Source organism: Mobula birostris, chromosome 1, assembly GCF_030028105.1.
Source record: "Mobula birostris isolate sMobBir1 chromosome 1, sMobBir1.hap1, whole genome shotgun sequence".
Taxonomy (NCBI): domain Eukaryota; kingdom Metazoa; phylum Chordata; class Chondrichthyes; order Myliobatiformes; family Myliobatidae; genus Mobula; species Mobula birostris.
Genome location: NC_092370.1, coordinates 179,909,821 through 179,928,249, shown reverse-complemented (window position 1 = coordinate 179,928,249; position 18,429 = coordinate 179,909,821).

The following is an 18,429-nucleotide window of genomic DNA, read 5'->3' as shown; positions in this document are numbered from 1 at the left end:
TGAGAGGACCCTACTATGTGACGTAGCTACCGGCCAACCCCGCCCCGTCGTCCCAGCAGCCTGGCGCCGGCGGGTTTTCGAGTCCATTCACAACTTAGCGCACCCCTCCATCAGGACAACCGTCCGGCTGGTCGCCAACAGGTTCGTGTGGCATGGACTTCGTAAGCAGGTCAGTGAATGGACCAAAACGTGCATGCAGTGCCAAACGGCCAAGGTGCAGCGGCACACCAAGGCTCCGCCGCAGCGGTTCGAACCCACCCGCCGGAGGTTCGACCACATCCATGTGGATATCGTGGGGCCCCTGCCAGTGTCACGAGGAGCGCGGTACCTCCTAACTATGATAGACCGGTTCACCAGATGGCCAGAGGCAGTCCCGCTCACCGACACCACCTCCGAATCCTGCGCACGAGCACTGATCGCAACCTGGGTAGCACGCTTTGGGGTACCGGCCCACATTACCTCTGACAGGGGCGCCCAGTTCACCTCCAGCCTGTGGTCGGCTATGACCAGCCTTTTAGGAACACAGCTACACCACACAACTGCCTACCACCCACAGTCGAACAGACTAGTGGAGCACTTCCACCGTCACCTGAAATCGGCTCTCATGGCCCGCCTGGAGGGACCTAACTGGGTGGACGAACTTCCCTGGGTCCTGCTCGGAATCCGCACGGCGCCCAAGGAGGATCTACACACCTCGTCGGCCGAGTTGGTGTACGGCGCGCCCCTGGTCGTCCCAGGAGAGTTCATACCAGCCCCAAGGGGGCAAGAGGAAGAACCCACAGCAGTCCTGGACAGACTACGGGAGAGGCTCGGCAACCTGGCCCCCACCCCCACTTTACAGCACGGACAGAGCCCGACCTGTGTACCCAAAGACCTGCAGAACTGTGAGTTTCTTTTTGTACGACGGGGCGGACACCGGGCACCGCTACAGCGGCCCTACGAGGGGCCGTTTAAGGTGATCAGGAACAAAGGGTCCACGTTCGTGCTGGACGTTGGGGGGAGAGAGGAGGTATTCACGGTGGACCGACTCAAACCAGCCCATGTGGACTTGGCGCAGTCGGTCCAGGCTCAGGCACCGCAGTGCAGGGGCAGACCTCCCAAACAGAGGCCGATCCAGACTGTGGACATTGGGGGAGGTATCGCCGGTTCTGTGGGGGGGTTATGTGGCGACCCACTTTCTGGCACACACGAACCGGCTCACAACAGCGCGCGCAGGCAGAGGGCTGGCCCCAAAAAGGGCGCCAGGCCACCTTCACCAGCAGGGGAAAAATCCTGCGCGCAGAAAGAGTCTGGGAATATGCATTCCCCACAGCAATCCCGCCCAGGGAGGGCGGGAACGGGAAGGCTTTAAAGCGGGCCGCGAGGTTTGACTAAATCTCTTTCATCGCAACTCTAACTCACTGACTCAGTGTGGTTATTCTAGCGCTGTGTGTAGCACATTGCTACAATGCGGCAAAACCTGTTTGTGAAACCACCGATCAGGTAGTAATTTACATGACAGTACCTGTAAGAAATCTGTTACTTTATAACTCCTGAAAAAACCTGCTCATTTGTACATTTTAAACACCATTTCCAATTAATTTCAATATGTAGTATTTGTAGATTACTGCATATGTATGGATTTAATCAGTGATCCATTCCAATTACAAACCTCTCAGTTTTGAGCATACGTTTAATAATAAAATCCTATAAAAGTAATGTACTTCAAAAATGAATTCATATTAATTTCATTTATAAGTACCCTCTATATCTGTGAAATCAGAGCAATAATTTAGTAATCATGTGCTTGACAGAAGATATATTTTATTTTGTTGTATTAGTCTGGTACTGTTCAACTGCAAGTTATTGGAAAAAGACACGAAACAGTAAGACTCCAAAGATAATATATACAATAACAAATGATGAATGAAGTATTTTATATATAAGGAACTCATCCCTACATTGTTGGTTTGAAGTAGAGCTTTTCAATACTGAATTGATGGATGGTATGTAATTCTTCAGCTTTAAGACATTCAATCCAAAATTCTGTCTTTAGTCTTTTAGACTCAGAAACGAGTGATTCACTAGTCAGCTCTAAAAGGCCTTTTGAAAATTCTGAAGAAGTTTGTTTATCACTCTCTCTAGAAATCTCAGTTCAGTCTAATATAGCTAGGAAGAATGGCCTGTTGTCTGGGCAATTCATTTTATTTCCCCATGGCTATAACCACACAAAAACATCTGTTGAATCGTATTATATAAATCCTGACTGATAATCTAATATGCCCAAGGGACCTTTAATTTAGGTACTGTAAAAAAAGCCACGTGGTCTGCAAAAGTGCATTGTTAACACAACTTACTGCCTTCCTATCTGGATTCTACAAAAACGTCTGAAAAATTATGTTATGTAAATCCTGATGTGTAAGCTAATACACCCCATGGGATTTTACTTTAGATATCATTGAGAAAGGAGATTGACCCCTCCACATGATAAACACAAGTTCATGGGCTGCACGTGGTTGGTTGTCGGAAATGACAAAAGGAAAGGTCAGGGATTGAAAGTAAACTGGCAGCGGAGATAGCAAAATCTTATGCATTAATTTAAAAAGCAGGTATGTTGGAATGCTCAGTGAAAGTGTTGAAGTCAAAAACATATTTCTATAATTACCCAGCTTGAAAGATATATATATGTATGTGTGTGTGTGTGTGTGTGTGTGTGTGTGTGTGTGTGGGTGTGTGTGTGTGTGTGTGTGTGTGTCTGTCTGTCTGTGATCTCACCATTAAAGGAGTGGATGTCGACATTGGATTTCGATGAACAACCAAAGAAAAAGTGTGTGTGTGTGTGTGTGTGTGTGTGTGTGTGTGTGTGTGTATACAAAGATTAAAACACAAATTTTCATAAGCATATAGAACTTGTGTATCCCGTTTAATAACTTCAGATGAAGCTAGTAATTTAATAACTGACCTGCCTTGTGCAGAACATTTTGCCTGCCTTGTGATTCACTAGTGAAGTGTTCATATAATACAAGCATATCTGGAGAGGTAAAAGTTGTTTTCTTAAACACCAGAACTGCTTAAGCACAAGAAGAAAGTGGCCCTAACATTCAGTCACGCTGTATTGGTTGTTAAATGGACTGAGTTAAAATTATCAAGTAATTCTACAGTTTACTTTTAGCTATTTATTGAAACAAGGTAGGTACTCATTTAAAAAAAATATTTTCTTTTTATCTTTCATTCAAACTGTGTAGTGAATATGGTGCTGATCAAGGAATAGTAATAACTCTTGTAACTGGTGTGTACCCCAAGCAACTCCAGTTAAAGCATACCAGAAATCAACAATTCATTTAACATTGCCTTGTTACAATCACTTCATACTGGACTGTTCTAACTTTCAGCTACGGGAGCTATGGAAGGGAAAATGGAATGAATGGAGGTAGAAACATAGAAACACAGAAACCCTACAGCACAGTACAGGCCCTTCGGCCCACAATGCTGTGCCGAACATATCCTTACTTTAGAAATTACCCTGGGTTACCCATAACCCTCTATTTTTCTAAGCTCCGTGTACCATGACAATAGATGATATTTTTCGGGAAGTTTACTTGATTATCTTATAAGTGTGGGATTAGAGAATTTTCTCTTTAGGTAGAAGATTAAATCAGAATTCAAGTAATAGTATGTTGTACATGATGCATAGCCGAAGTGGGCTGTTAAACTTGATGGTGTTTTCTCATTTCCAGCCTTCTATGTTTACAGCAGTGCAGATTTGCTGTTTCATGTACTAGATATTTATTTATGTGGCCCTTTTTAAATGGGCTGTCAGTTTTGTGCTGAAATGCATGCCATTCTTTTATGTGGAATAAGGCCCACACCATTCTGCCAGGGATCATTAAAGCTTCTTTCACTTAAAATCCTTGCAGAAAAGTGACATCCATCTGAGAAATAAAAATCTCGTCCTTACCATTGTGTACAGTTGCCTAGTTTGCAAGTCTCTTTCATTTTCCTGAGTCTGGTTTGTTGCACTCCATTGGAGGATATATGTAGAAGACATTGGGGTTGATTATTCTTTTGGGCAACTAATTGGCAAATCCCTCTGCCCAGATGCTCGTTTCAGTGGAGAAGAGACATTGTGCAAACCAATCTTTTGAGTTAGAATTGCAATCCGTGGGGAAAATGGCAGGCATTTCACTGCTGTTTGAAAGACTGTAGCTGCAAAATTGGCCACCTGCCAGGTAGATTTTGTGAGGCCAACTTACCTGATGGGGAATGATTGCTGATTTTGAGGATTTGAACACAGATGATGTTCCTTTTGGGGCTTTGTAGAAACATGGCTTCTTCCCTAAGTCTTACAACAATAACTCAGCACTTACTCCAAAAATCTCTTTTGGTTCCATTCCCAGTAAATCTCCTTGGAACTTACACAGCACAGACTACTTTCAATCAAAAAAGGTAGTTGGTGTGCAGTTTACATTATTGTATGCAAGTTCCATATTAAAATTATCTTATTACCTTTAATAGACAAGCAGTTTGGACAAATGAGGAGATAACTTTCAAAAGACAAGCCTCCAAAATATGATGCTTGGGAGCTGGCAAGGTTATAGCTTTCTTCTAATACTGGTTTCATCTAATGAAGATTGACTCATTGCTTCAGCTTCACCTGATGTTAATGGAATTGCTTCAGAAGTAAAGATGACAGTGGTCTAGAAATCCATTTTGCTAAATTGATCGGCCTAATTTGCACTCAACATCACACCTCAGATAACCTGAAACCTGTGTCACATAGCTTATTGGAACCACAAAGAAATGTATTGTACAAGGGTTAGCAGATTGGTTACTTGCCTACTTTAGGGAAAAGGCAGTCGAATACGTTATCAACTGAAACTTACAGCTATAAAGCAACCTTTAGCAATCTAGTTAGCAAATTGAGACTGGTATTGCAATGAGATCGCCATCTTGCTGCGCCTCCTCCTTCTTCTCATTTTCCTTCTCTCCACCCCCTTCCCCCTTCTAGGGAATATTGGCAAATGATGTGAGCACAGAACTATTGAAATATCAACACTTTTGCTCTCTCCATGAGTGTTGGGTTATCTAAGTAGGAGTCTCAGCACAATTTTTTTTTACAATAGAGAGCTGCTGGTTCTTTAAGGTTGTCATAGCTGGGAGGTGGGGATGCTCCCACTACCTATTAAATACTCCCAATGATGTGTGTCTCGAATATTTTCTGACAACCAAAGGTGTGCATCTCAAATATCCTCTGACGGGCTCCTGGTCTCCATAAGTGGTTTAGCCACTACGCCTGACGGAACTGTTTCTACTATAAGGAGAAGGGGCAAAGGCGGGTTACTGGTGCCTTAAAACCAGTCACTTTGGGCAGAAGGGGTCTCATCAGCCGTGGTTGGCAGCTCACCTAGGAGAAGGAAAACTCTGATCTCACACCTCTGCTGCCCTGTGGCTATATCCAGCCGTGGGGGAGGCTTCGGAAGTAAACCCCAAGGAAAAGTCAGGAGCTGGAGTCTCTAAGGCAGCCTTAAGTTGAGTTCAACACGGACTGGAAACTCCTGTGATGCCACTGGTACCAAACTGTATCAGTCTCTGCTGTTCCTTTGGATTCATCAGCTGCATGGAGAGGGGGAGCCCTGCTGCACGGGCAATAGCTTGCTCTCCATATCATACAGCCCTGACTTACATATCATGGAGACAGCTAAGATGCAATATCCATGATTGGTCCTGACCACAGAGGGCTTCGCAGCCACTGTCCCTTTACGAAACGGAAATCTTTGTGGTGTATGATCTCGGGATTTGCAGATGGTCACATCTGTAACACTGCTGAAGCATTTCACCTGTGGGGATCCGTTCATCGCCCTGACCCAAAAAATACACAAATTCTGATGAGCGTCAACACAATTGAAGTCCTGGTTAGCAACTCATCAGTCAATTGCCTTGCCAAGAAGGAGACACTGGACGTGACTCAACAGCATCCTGGCATGATGTACGGGGGAAAAGATGGTACTATTAGTTTCTAGCTACTGGTAACATGACTGGATGCAGGTCATCTTTAGCTGGCTGCAGCTATCTGTCTGCAGCGGTTGCCTAATGGAACACTGCTTTTCTAAGCTGTAAGCGACTCTCCTATCTCTGGACAATACATCCTGGCGTGAGTAGAGAATGCTAGAGATTATGCATGCAAGCACTGGACTAAAATTGCAGTCACTATTAAAACAGGGGGCACAGATTCAGGGGAAAATGGCTGGCTGCAAGATATCTGTAACAGAGGACTACAGGGCTCAAGGGAGATAAGAAATTCAGAGCAACTGAAAAAATAGCACATCAAAGGAGCACAGAGGCTTATAGCAGTATTAGAGACAGAAGGTAAATGAATCACATTTACATCAATGCAAAATGGCATGTCAATGTAGGACATATAGGCAAAGCAAACCATTCTGGACAAAATCCGATAAACCATAAATAATTACATGGACATCCACAAGTAGTAAAGGAAATTACAAGATATATAGGAGATATAGTAAGATGATGAAAAAGGAAATTAGAAGAGCTAAAAGGAAACGTAAAATACTAGTACAGAAATGTGCATTGGCTTTTTTCAAAGCATAATAAAATTAAAAGAATAATTAAAGAGCATGGAACTGCTTATGGATGACGTGGGAAATCGTCGGAAGAAGATTCAGAGCAGATAGTTTGCATTTGCTTTAATCAGAGGATAGTATAAGTAAAATGCAAGTGTACTAACGAAATTGGAATTATTTTAAAGTAACTTTGCAAAAATAATTGGTTCTGAATAAATTAATAAAACTCAATACAGATAAGTCATGAGTCCTAATGACATGCATACCAGATGGTAGATAGTTATTTAGTGCTGGAGGACTGCAGGATAATCAATATATTACCTTTGAGGGAAAATACAGTAATGGTAGTACAATGTTAATATATTGATTGGATGTTAATTTCATAGTTTCAAAATGGCTGATCATTATTGTTTGAAGAAAAACTTTAAAGTTCCGTGAAAACTAATTTTCCATGAGTATCTATATACATAATTAGCTTTATACCCAACATGTAATTGCTACCACTTTTCATCACTATCTTGTGTTTTCAATGAACAAATCCCATGAGAAGATAAAGTCTCTTAAAGGACCTTACTTTTGTTTCCTATCCTGTACACAGTATTATCTAAAAAAAAGGTTCCTAGTCTGTAAATGGAATGAATTATCAGTTATTTTTTAAGGCAAAAATAATGCACAAAGCATCTTAATTCGGACTAGTTCATGCCAGAGATAATCTTTGCAGATAATATTGATCTTGAAAGAAGGTGGGGCACTTCCATATGCTACTCACATTAGTTTACTTGACACTTTCTTGATACCATGTATGCACCTAATATCCTGATTGGTAAAATGCCCATTTCTGCCCTACCAACATAAATTGGAGCTCAAAGGTCCAATTTGACACCTTCACAAAAAAACAACAAAAGAGCACATCATGTTAAGATCCTCAGACTCAAATTAAAGAGCGTCCATTCTTCTTTAGGACTATTGATCAAAATATTTACTTGAAGTGATATTTACCTCGTGAAAGCATTTGCTTTTTCATGACTTGCAGCTTTAAAATTTTTGCACTTCGTACATTATCCTGTCATTTCTGTCTCACTTGTCATTCTTTAACTTAATGTTCTATTGGGTCACTCTATGCATGAGACTCCAGTGCAGTGATGAATCACATGGGGGGCATGGGGAGACTACACATTGGTGATGATTGCCATGTTTACCCTCTGACCTTCTCTACCCATAGCCATTTCAAGATATGGCAATGGATCACTGCAGATCCCATAAGGTCTTGTATAACAACTTATCACTCTTTCCAATGTTTGGCCAATATTATGACTTTGTGGAAGAAACAAATGGGTCTTACTGACAAGTGCAATGTTGACTGACCTCACGAAACGTAGAATCATTTGTGGAATCCTTTGGAATCTTTGAAACTTATGACAGAGAAAGGAGACCATTTCTCTCATCATACTCATACTATACAAAATAGAAGCTATTCAGTTAAATTTCACTTCTCAGTCCTCAATCCATAACTTGTAGATAATGACAATATTTATGTTGGTGACACACATCTTTTCAGTTTTTAAAGTCACCTCCAGTCCGGTGTGGAACTAGATTTTGTACCAATATCTAAGATGACAAACTGAATGAGAGCAAGTGATCCCAAACCAAGTTCTCCTGTCTTCCCTTTGAAAAAGGCTTCATATCACATGAAGTTTTAAAGATGAATGTTGAAAGAATTAATGAAGGTAAATTGTGCTCAAGTGTTAAAGATGTGATGAGGCAAACATTATCACAGAAATTTAAGAGTCTGAATTTCCAACAAGACACTTCAACTCCAACAAGTTCAAAAATAGAGTGGCAGTAGCCTTCCGGAAATCTAACATCAGTGACTTTCAAAGTAAGGTGTGTTTTGGATAGCAAGCACCTTGAAAAAGAAACTTGAGAATTTCATACATTATATCTCATTAGCAAAATTAGAGCTTCTGTTTGAACTGCCAGTCAGGCTCTGAACCATTAGTCCATTATTATGATTCATGAATGCAATTTCAATTTAATCCGAATATGGTGGCCCACCACTTCGTTCTTACTTTGGATGCAGTTGCGCAATTCATCTATAAATGGACCATAATATAATTGCACTTCCAGTGAGGGAGTGAAAACTTGGCAGCAATACAGGCATGTGCTGGGAAGTAGAAGGAGAAAAAAAAAGATGTGCATTTGTGTCACATTTTATCATGTTGCTCAGAAGCATCCCAGGGACCTTCACCTGCAGTGAATTATTCTGAAGCGCAGTTAATTTTATACAGGCATTATGACAACCCTAATGTTCAAAAATAGAAGGGAAATGAATGTCCAGTCAATCTGCATTGGCAGCACTGATTAAATTTTGAATCTTAACCAAGCTACTGGGTCAATTCCTTGCCCCTTAACCAATGGTGTCATGTGATCTTTAATATTAACTTGATCACAGTTATGACTCTAGTTTAAAGTCTCCTTGGAAGCATAATACCTCTAACAATGAAACAATTACTTCATCCTGCACTTACACCACACTCAACTCGTGGGATGGAGATTTACAGTACTTCTTCCATTGAGAGAAATTCAGAGAGTGAGATCACTTGTACAATTTTTTGTTATTTTCTATCTTGCTTTGAACTTGCAGCCTACTAATTTTACTGACCTACAAAATGGGTATTAAAACACCAATCCAGTCACCCAGAGGCCGTTGTCAAAGGCTGCATTTGAGAAGATTATGGAATCTACTGCTTGCATGCCCCACAATGGGTACATTTAAAAGGCTTTGTCAAAATTAAGGGGAGCTCTGTTGATCCATTCAAAAGGCATAAAACTGCAGATGCTGAAACCTAAAATAATAACAGAAAATTCTTAGGCTGGCAATGTTCATTAGCACTGTTAAAGGCTTACCGACATGAAATCATAATCCCATTTTTCTCTCAGCAAATGCTGCCTGACCTGCTGCAACTTTCCATCTGTTAATCAATTACAAATTCTTGTAACTGCCAGAATCCCAGTCAGCTCTTAAAGAAACAGGCAGTACAATTCCAGTTATGGAAGCCTTGCTGTTTAAGTAATGGATGTTATAGTGGTGGGTAAGTGTGGTGGTGTTTGGGGGGAGGGGGGGTGCTGGGTAGGAGGAGAAGGATGAGCAGTGAATATGTGTGTGTGTGTATATATCGGGGAAAGGGTTGTTCCTAAGGCATTAACTGTGTACCTTCATGCTCCTGTACCACCTCTCTGATGGTAGTATCAAATAAAGGGCATGTCCTGGGTGGTGGAGATTGTTAATGATGGATGGATAAAACATTCCAGGCAAACACATGAGGTTGTGTCTGAGGTTCCAGCAGGGTAGAGAAGTTACCAGCATAAAGGGTATAGTTTCACTCTTGGCCCCTCAGGTTCCTTGGTTTCAGGGGAAGCTCTCTTCATTGAAACTGACTATTCTGCAAGTAGAGAAGAGCTATCTTATTTTTAGATCAGTTGGGGTGAAAATCATATTAGAGTCAATTTCCACACGTTGCTCTGATGTTGCTGTTTTGTAAATTAATATGAAGGCAAATAAAAATACCATAAAGAAAAGCCAAGAGTTGGATTTCTCAATGAGTATCAGGAAACCAGGAAATGGGCTCAATATTGCTCCACCCCGGGTCAAGCTGATTTTCAATAGCACATCACCATTTATCTCTAAGTGTAACTCGTCTTTGGAGTTGAATGTAGGTTTGCGGAGATTCAAATACACAATATTTCTCCTTTCCAAAACCCTTGTTTCTCCACTGATTCAGGTGAAAGCAGTATGTTCTCATAAACAAAGAGGAGCAAAGATTGGATCCAAAGGAATTGCTCCACTGTTGGCATCCATTTCATAAAGTCATAGCAAACTAGGTTAGTGCACATAAAGAAATAAACTCAAATGATCATTTGGTCTTCTTCCTATAGCAAAGACATTAATAAGTTTGGAAGGTTGCAGAGAAAATTTACAAGGACATGGCCAGGACTTGAGGATCTGAGTTTACAGGTAAAGATTGAATAGGTTTTGACTTTATTCCCTGGGGCTAGGAGAACGTCTGAAGATTTGATGGAGGTATACCAAATTATGAGTGGCATAGATAGGGTAAGTGCAAGCAGGCTTTTTCCACTGAGGTTAGGTGAGACTAGTACTAGAGATCATGGGTTAAGAGTTAAATGCCAGGATAATCAGGGACATGACCCACCCAGCCAACACACTTTTTGTCCCTCTTCCCTCCGGGAAAAGGCTCAGGAGCTTGAAGATTCATATGGCTAGATTTGGGAACAGCTTCTTTCCAACTGTGATAAGACTGCTGAACAGATCCTAACCCAGATCTGGGCCATACCCTCCAAATATCCGGAACTGCATCTCGTTTTTTTTTGCACTACCTTACTTTCCATTTTTCTATTTTTCTATTTATGATTTATAATTTAAATTTTTAATATTTACTATCGATTTGTAATCCAGGGAGTGGGAAGCGCAGAATCAAATATCGCTATGATGATTGTACGTTCTAGTATCAATTGTTTGGCGACAATAAAGTATAAAGTATAAATGTGAAATATTCAGGGGAACAAGAAGGGGAATTTCTTCATTCAGAGGGTGGTGAGAGCATGGAACAAGCTGCCAATGGAAGTGATGGATACCGGTTCGATTTCACCATTTAAGAGAAATTTGGGCAAGTACATACATGGAAGGGGTGTGAAGGGTTATAATCCGGATGCAGGTCAATGGGACTAGGTAAATTAATAGTTTGGCATGGACTAGATGGGCTGAACAGCTTGTTTCTGTGCTATAGTTCTCTATGACTCTAAAATCTATTAGACAAAGCAAGTTTATTAAAACTTGATAGCTCAAAGACATCCTGAGGATTTGCAATGCATGATTAACCTATGATTGCCATATCAGTTGAAGCCAATTTGCCAGCTAGCATTGACCTGCATGATTCATTTCCATCTATAATAACCCAGACAGATACTGATGGTGTGAAATCCATTTGTTCTGATAAATTTCAGAATTTGCAAGTGGTACCTGCAAAAGGGCATTCATCCAGCCCCAAATGCTCTAACTCTTTGGGTAGGCTGTTGAATGTTGCTGACTGGAGATGTGAACAGTACTGGGATAGAGAGTGTCTGTCTGTTCTAATTTGATCCACATTCCGCAATCAGTGAGCAGCAGAGGGCATACAATGAGATGTCAGAAATATCTTCAGATCGTGTCAATAAGGAGCCCAATAGATAGAAATTTCAAGTCTGTTTTGATGGCAGATTTATATTGCATTTCAAGGTGAATATCCACCAGTGCACCTGGCATACTTGTTGCAGTAGGCTTTAACAATCTTAATCAACTTCTAGTAAGCACTAAACATAATAACAACCAGTAGAAATCAATCAGCAACTAGTCTGAAAGTAGCTAATGTTCCCTTTAAATAGCACTTGTGCAGGTTTTTCATGCTGCTTAAATTGTAATCAGCTCTCGGAAGTTAAGAGTTGCAATTATTTGGTGTGTGGAGCTCCAGAGCGTACCACAAGTGAATTAAAATTGGACTTTAAAAAAATCTCCTTACAGCTCACATTTTTCATTTGCTGATTGTGACGATCTCATAGTTTAAGTTATAGTGTCTCTTGATTATGCTTCTCAGTGCAGCTTTAGTTGATCATTATAGAACAACAGAAACAAAGCACAAATGGAGTTTTTTTGGTGCACTAAATAGCTCTCAAGAAGAATAATTGTGTTGAGTCACACCCCAATTATTATTTTTTGTCCCATAATTCATTAAGTCATTCATTCTCAAACATTTGTCTGTTTCTTTTGTAAAGTGACTTATGGAATTATATTTCACTCCCGTTTCTAAAGGATTATAGCATAACAAATGACATTATTTTTCTTTATCTTCTCGTAGAAATTTTGGACATATATGCAGATTCTGTGATCCACTTCATAAAGGAAACAATACTGATAAAAAACCAGCCTGTAATATTACTTCTGAATCTCTTTCTGCTGGTGCTACCTAACCTGCAAATTATTGCTTTTGAATATTTTTGTTTCATGAATTCAATCCTCAAAACCTCCAATGGGTTACTGTTAGCCAAGGAGAACAGGCTTAACTTCTCCAATCTGCCCTCATAACAGAAGATGCTCAACTTTCACGCATTCTGTTAAACTTTCAAATCTTTCCCGGGGCTTTATATTTGTACTGAATTGTTCATCTGGAAATGCCTATATGCCCTGATAGCTAAAGTATAAAGTTCCAGCGTGATCCCCACACTTTTCATTGATTCAAAATACAGGAAACCCAAATATCTTAGGAACTTGCACAGCTTTTGCATAATCTGCAGACACCAACATTTCTTCCCTCATGTCCTCTCTGATCTTGTACACTTACAATGTCACATTTATTTCCAATGCTTAGATGTTTCTTGATGTCAAAGTATTTTCATTGTTCCTATCTCCATGTGCAGACATTTAGATCATTTACACCTGGGCAATTCATTGTCCCACAAACAGCATTAACTTTTATCCTTATGGCTTAATGAACATCAGTATATTTTAAAGCACTTCACAGGCTGGTAGCAAAGAAAGTTTAATACACGTAAGGATATGTTAGGACAAATGACTAAATGCTTGGTCAAAGATGCAAAGGTGGGGAGGTTTAAGGAGAGAATCGCAGAGCTTAGAGCTTTTTTTAGTTGAAGGAGCATTTGTCTTTGGTGTGATTATACTGGGGGCTTATCCCCTCCCTGTCTTAGTAAACTTTCTGATCCAAGATATCTTTTCCTCCAACTTGCGCCTTTTGATCATCTGTAAATTTAAATGTTCTCTACTGGTAGTCACATTATAAAGTGCTAATGCTTTAAGTTTTTGTATTTTATCCCTAAAGTTCTCTTCTTTGCTTCACTTTTTAAAGTTTTAGTCATAGTCATAGTCATAGTCATACTTTATTGATCCTGGGGGAAATAGGTTTTCATTACAGTTGCACCATAAATAATTAAATAGTAATAAACCATAACTAATTAAATAGTAATATGTAAATCATGCCAGGAAATAAGTCCAGGACCAGCCTATTGGCTCAGGATTTCTGACCCTCCAAGGGAGGAGTTGTAAAGTTTGATGGCCACAGGCAGGAATGACTTCCTATGACGCTCTGTGTTGCATCTCGGTAGAATGAGTCTCTGGCTGAATGTACTCCTGTGCCCAACCAGTACATTACGTAGTGGATGGGAGACATCGTCCAAGATGGCATGTAACTTGGACAGCATCCTCTTTTCAGACACCACCGTGAGAGAGTCCAGTTCCATCCCCACAACATCACTGGCCTTACGAATGAGTTTGTTGATTCTGTTGGTGTCTGCTACCCTCAGCCTGTTGCCCCAGCATACAACAGCAAACATGATCGCACTGGCCACCACAGACTCGTAGAACATCCTCAGCATCGTCTGGCAGATGTTAAAGGACCTCAGTCTCCTCAGGAAATAGAGACGGCTCTGACCCTTCTTGTAGACAACCTCAGTGCTCTTTGACCAGTCCAGTTTATTGTCAACTCGTATCCCCAGGTATTTGTAATCCTCCACCATGTCCACACTGACCCCCGGATGGAAACAGGGGTCACCGGTACCTTAGCTCTCCTCAGGTCTACCACCAGCTCCTTAGTCTTTTTCACATTAAGCTGCAGATAATTCTGCTCAAAGTTTCCTACAGTAGCCCTGTACTCAGCCTCATCTCCCCTGCTGATGCATCCAACTATGGCAGAGTCGTCAGAAAACTTCTGAAGATGACAAGACTCTGTGCAGTAGTTGAAGTCCGAGGTGTAAATGGTGAAGAGAAAGGGAGACAAGGCAGTCCCCTGTGGAGCCCCAGTGCTGCTGATCACTCTGTCGGACACGCAGTGTTGCAAGTACACGTACTGTGGTCTGCCAGTCAGGTAATCAAGAATCCATGACACCAGGAAAGCATCCACCTGCATTGCTGTCAGCTTCTCCCCCAGCAGAGCAGGGCGGATGGTGTTGAACACACTGGAGAAGTCAAAAAACATGACCTTCACAGTGCTCGCTGGCTTGACCAGGTGGGCGTAGACACGGTTCAGCAAGTAGATGATGGCATCCTCAACTCTTAGTCGAGGCTGGTAGGCGAACTGGAGGGGCTGATAGGCGAACCATAGGCCGAAGCAGCTCCAGAACAAGTCTCTCCAGGGTCTTCATGATGTGGGAGGTCAATGCCGCCGGTCTGTAGTCATTGAGGCCGCTGGGGCGTGGCGTCTTCGGCACAGGGATGAGGCAGGATGTCTTCCACAGCACAGGAACCCTCCGGAGCCTCAGGTCCAGGTTGAAGACATGGCAAAGTACTCCACATAGCTGAGGGGCACAGGCTTTGAGCACCCTGGTACTGACACCATCTGGTCCGGCAGCCTTGCTTGGGTTGAGCTTTCTTAATTCATAGCCTTACTGTGATACCTATTAATGATAACAACACTAAAATTAAAACTAAAAGAGTGCTTTTGACATCGAGAGAGGTGCTAAGCAGATTCATAGAAATATTATCAAGAGAAATTTCAGGAAATATTGGAGCAAAGTTTGATACCCTCCCCTCTCAGTTTTATCTGCCCATACACCTATCCACCTGGGCTTCTTTTTTTAATTCAAATTTTTATTATTATTTATTCTTATTTTACAAAGCAGCACAGCATATCACAGAACAGATACAGTACAGCATATTTACACAGTCATCCCATGACAGGAAAACAAATAAAACTTAGAAACAGAAAGAAGTTCTAATTTAAGTTTAATTAGCATACAACCAAAATTGATCCCACGCGTCTTGCACTTTCCCCTCACTGTTAATTCTTCCCAACATGCGTTCATATGATGAAATCTTAATCATTTCCTCAGTCTATTCCTTCACAGTGGGACATCTGGGTTTTTTCCAGTTTTGCAATATAATTCTTGCAACTGTGATGAGACCCACCTTTAAAATAGTAAATTTGTCATTGTTTACATTAGGTATCATTGTCCTATCACCCAGGTGACAAAGCCGTAGGCACAAGGGCAGTGTGGAATCCGACCAACTCCCCAACAGATCAAGAACTTTACACCAAAATGGACAAATGATGGAACACTCCCAAATCATGTGAAAATATGTGCCCACCTCATTTTTACATTTCCAGCATAAATTATTCTCAACAATCCCCATTTTGTACGGTTTAGTTGGTGTCCAGTAATATCTGTGTACTATCTTATACTGAATAAATTTCCCTCTCGCTTCCCTAGTATGTCTACCCACATTTGATAAAATAATTGACCACTCATTATCTTCAATATCGCTTCCAAGACCCTTCTGCCATACTGCTTTGAGATTGTTGCACGGTTCACCCACAGAGTGCTTGAACATTTTATAAAACACCGATGCTTTATGAACTTCCTGTGCTAATGTAAAGTATTCAGTTAAAAAGTTGCTTTGTGGGTCACCATTCTTAAATATGCTACTAATGCAATGTCTTATTTGTAAATACTTCCAAAAACTCCCTTTATCTACAAAGTTATATTTCCTCTGCAAATCCACATATGACATAAAAATCCCATTCTCATAGAGATCACCTACTGTATTTATACCCTTAATCTTCCATTCTTTCCAGTACACCGTTCTTTTCCCAATGCATATCTCAGGGTTATTCCAGAGCAAGGAGTATAACTGGTTTAAATGAGACATTATACAGGCTTTATGAATTGTACTGCACACACTCCTTGAGTGAAATAGTATAGGATTTAGATTAGTCTTGTTTTCTACATGTTGGGAGAGGATGTTAAGGGGTGAATGTGGTGCAGCCAAGCTCCGTTCTATAATTACCCAATCTAAATCAACATCAGCCCTGTCCCAATGTTTAGCTAATTTGGTCATTTCAAAGGATAATTTATATGCCCTGACGTCTGGTAGACTGAGCCCACCCATGTCCCTGGACATACACATCTTACTCATTTTAATTCTGGGCTTCTTCTTACCCCATAGAAAATCACTGATAATTTTGTTGTATTGCTTGTAGATCAAATCTGATATATTTAAAGGAAGCATCATAGAAAGATAGTTAAACTGAGGTGCTATGACCATTTTAACTACATTGACTTTACCCCAGAGTGACAGTCTCCGTGCCCCCCACTTATCCAGATTATTTCTTATCCTACTCAATAATGGATCATAATTTAAAGTGATTATGTCATCCAAATTCTGACTGAGTTTGACCCCTAGATACTTCATTCCAACTGGCACCCATCTGAAATTAAACTGACATACTGAATTTGAATAACACAATTTTGATATTGGCATAGCCTCCGATTTATTGCAGTTGATTTTATAACCAGATACCTCAGAATATAATTGAACTGTTTTCATTTGTGGGGGTAAGTAATTAGGAGGGTCACTAATCAGTAATAAAGTATCGTCAGCACCTGGGCTTCTTCTCTCTTGGCCTACACTTACTTTCCTCTTCTAGTTCCATGCACCATCATCCCTTCCTCACCTGGTCTATCATCTACCAGTCCTGTCTCATCCCTCCCTCCCATCTCATTGCATTGGCTATCTTCCCTCTACATTCTCAGTCAGAAACATTGACTTTCCCATGACTCAGTCCTTAAACAGTTTTTTTTTGTTCTAATGACATTTACCTACCTTGCTGATTTCAATCCCATTCAAGTGATGGGTGAGAGGGGATTGCTCAGTACAGTGGATGAGCATTTGTTGTTTCTACTTCCACAAATAATTTCCATTTATATGCTGCCACTGAGCACACAGAAGTGTCACAAGACAGTTCAGGAGAATTTAAGATATGTCTAGTTCACTAAGGTTAACAGAATCAAGCTCTGCTAAACTAAGGCCATCTTAAGGTTTGTGTGATGCGTTACAGTGATTTCACGGAAGTGCTCAACTGGTTCATCTTTTGTCTTATTGCCTGAATTTCCCCCTAACTCACATGGTGACTCCTGTATCACTGAGAATACATGCAAGTCTGTTGGGTGACAATCTGTGTCAGAATTAGAAACAGATTTATTATCTCTAACCCATGACATAAAATGTATTGTTCACAGCAGCAGTGCTGTGTAAAGACATAAAAAGCTAAACTTACAAAAATAAATAATAGAGCAAAAAGAGGAATAGTGAAGTTGTGTTCATGGGTTCACAGACACTTCAGGAATCTGATGGTGGATGGGAAGGAGTTGTTCGTAAATCATTGAATGTGGATCTTCTGACTCCTGTACCTTCTCCCTGATGATAGCAATGAGAGGAGTGCATGTCTTGGAGGGTGAGTGTACTTTATGATGGATGCCCCCCTCTTGAGGCACTGCCTCTCTAGAAACCTTCCATCAAAAAAACTGTCAGTTAATAAATGTATTTTCTAAAATTTTGCTTTTGATCATAATTGCTTGAACTCAAAAGAAAATTAAAAGTAAGATACTGCAAATGACTTACTTAAAAGATTTTTTTCAGAACAAAATGAAATGTCTGAATGAAATCTCTCAACAGTTAATATTATCATGGTTCACAGACCAGTATATTGGCACTTTGTATCTGCAGTTATAACAAATCCAGAAAAGGCTTTCTTTGATTAAAAGCTGTAACACATTTGCTGATAGCATATAGATAAATGGATCTATCTTTGGGGTTGCTTTTCCCAGTTAAGTCAGAACATTAATCTTGTCTTATGACAGCAGTAGTAAAAAGATACAAGAGACAATATTCCCTTAATAAAATGACAAAAGAATTCACTCAGAAACATTCATGAAAGGAGTACAATGGTATTATTAGCAACAAGACCAAACAATTTAAGTCAATAGATCAAAAGATCAATGAATATGTTCTTAGTCTGCGAGTGCTTAT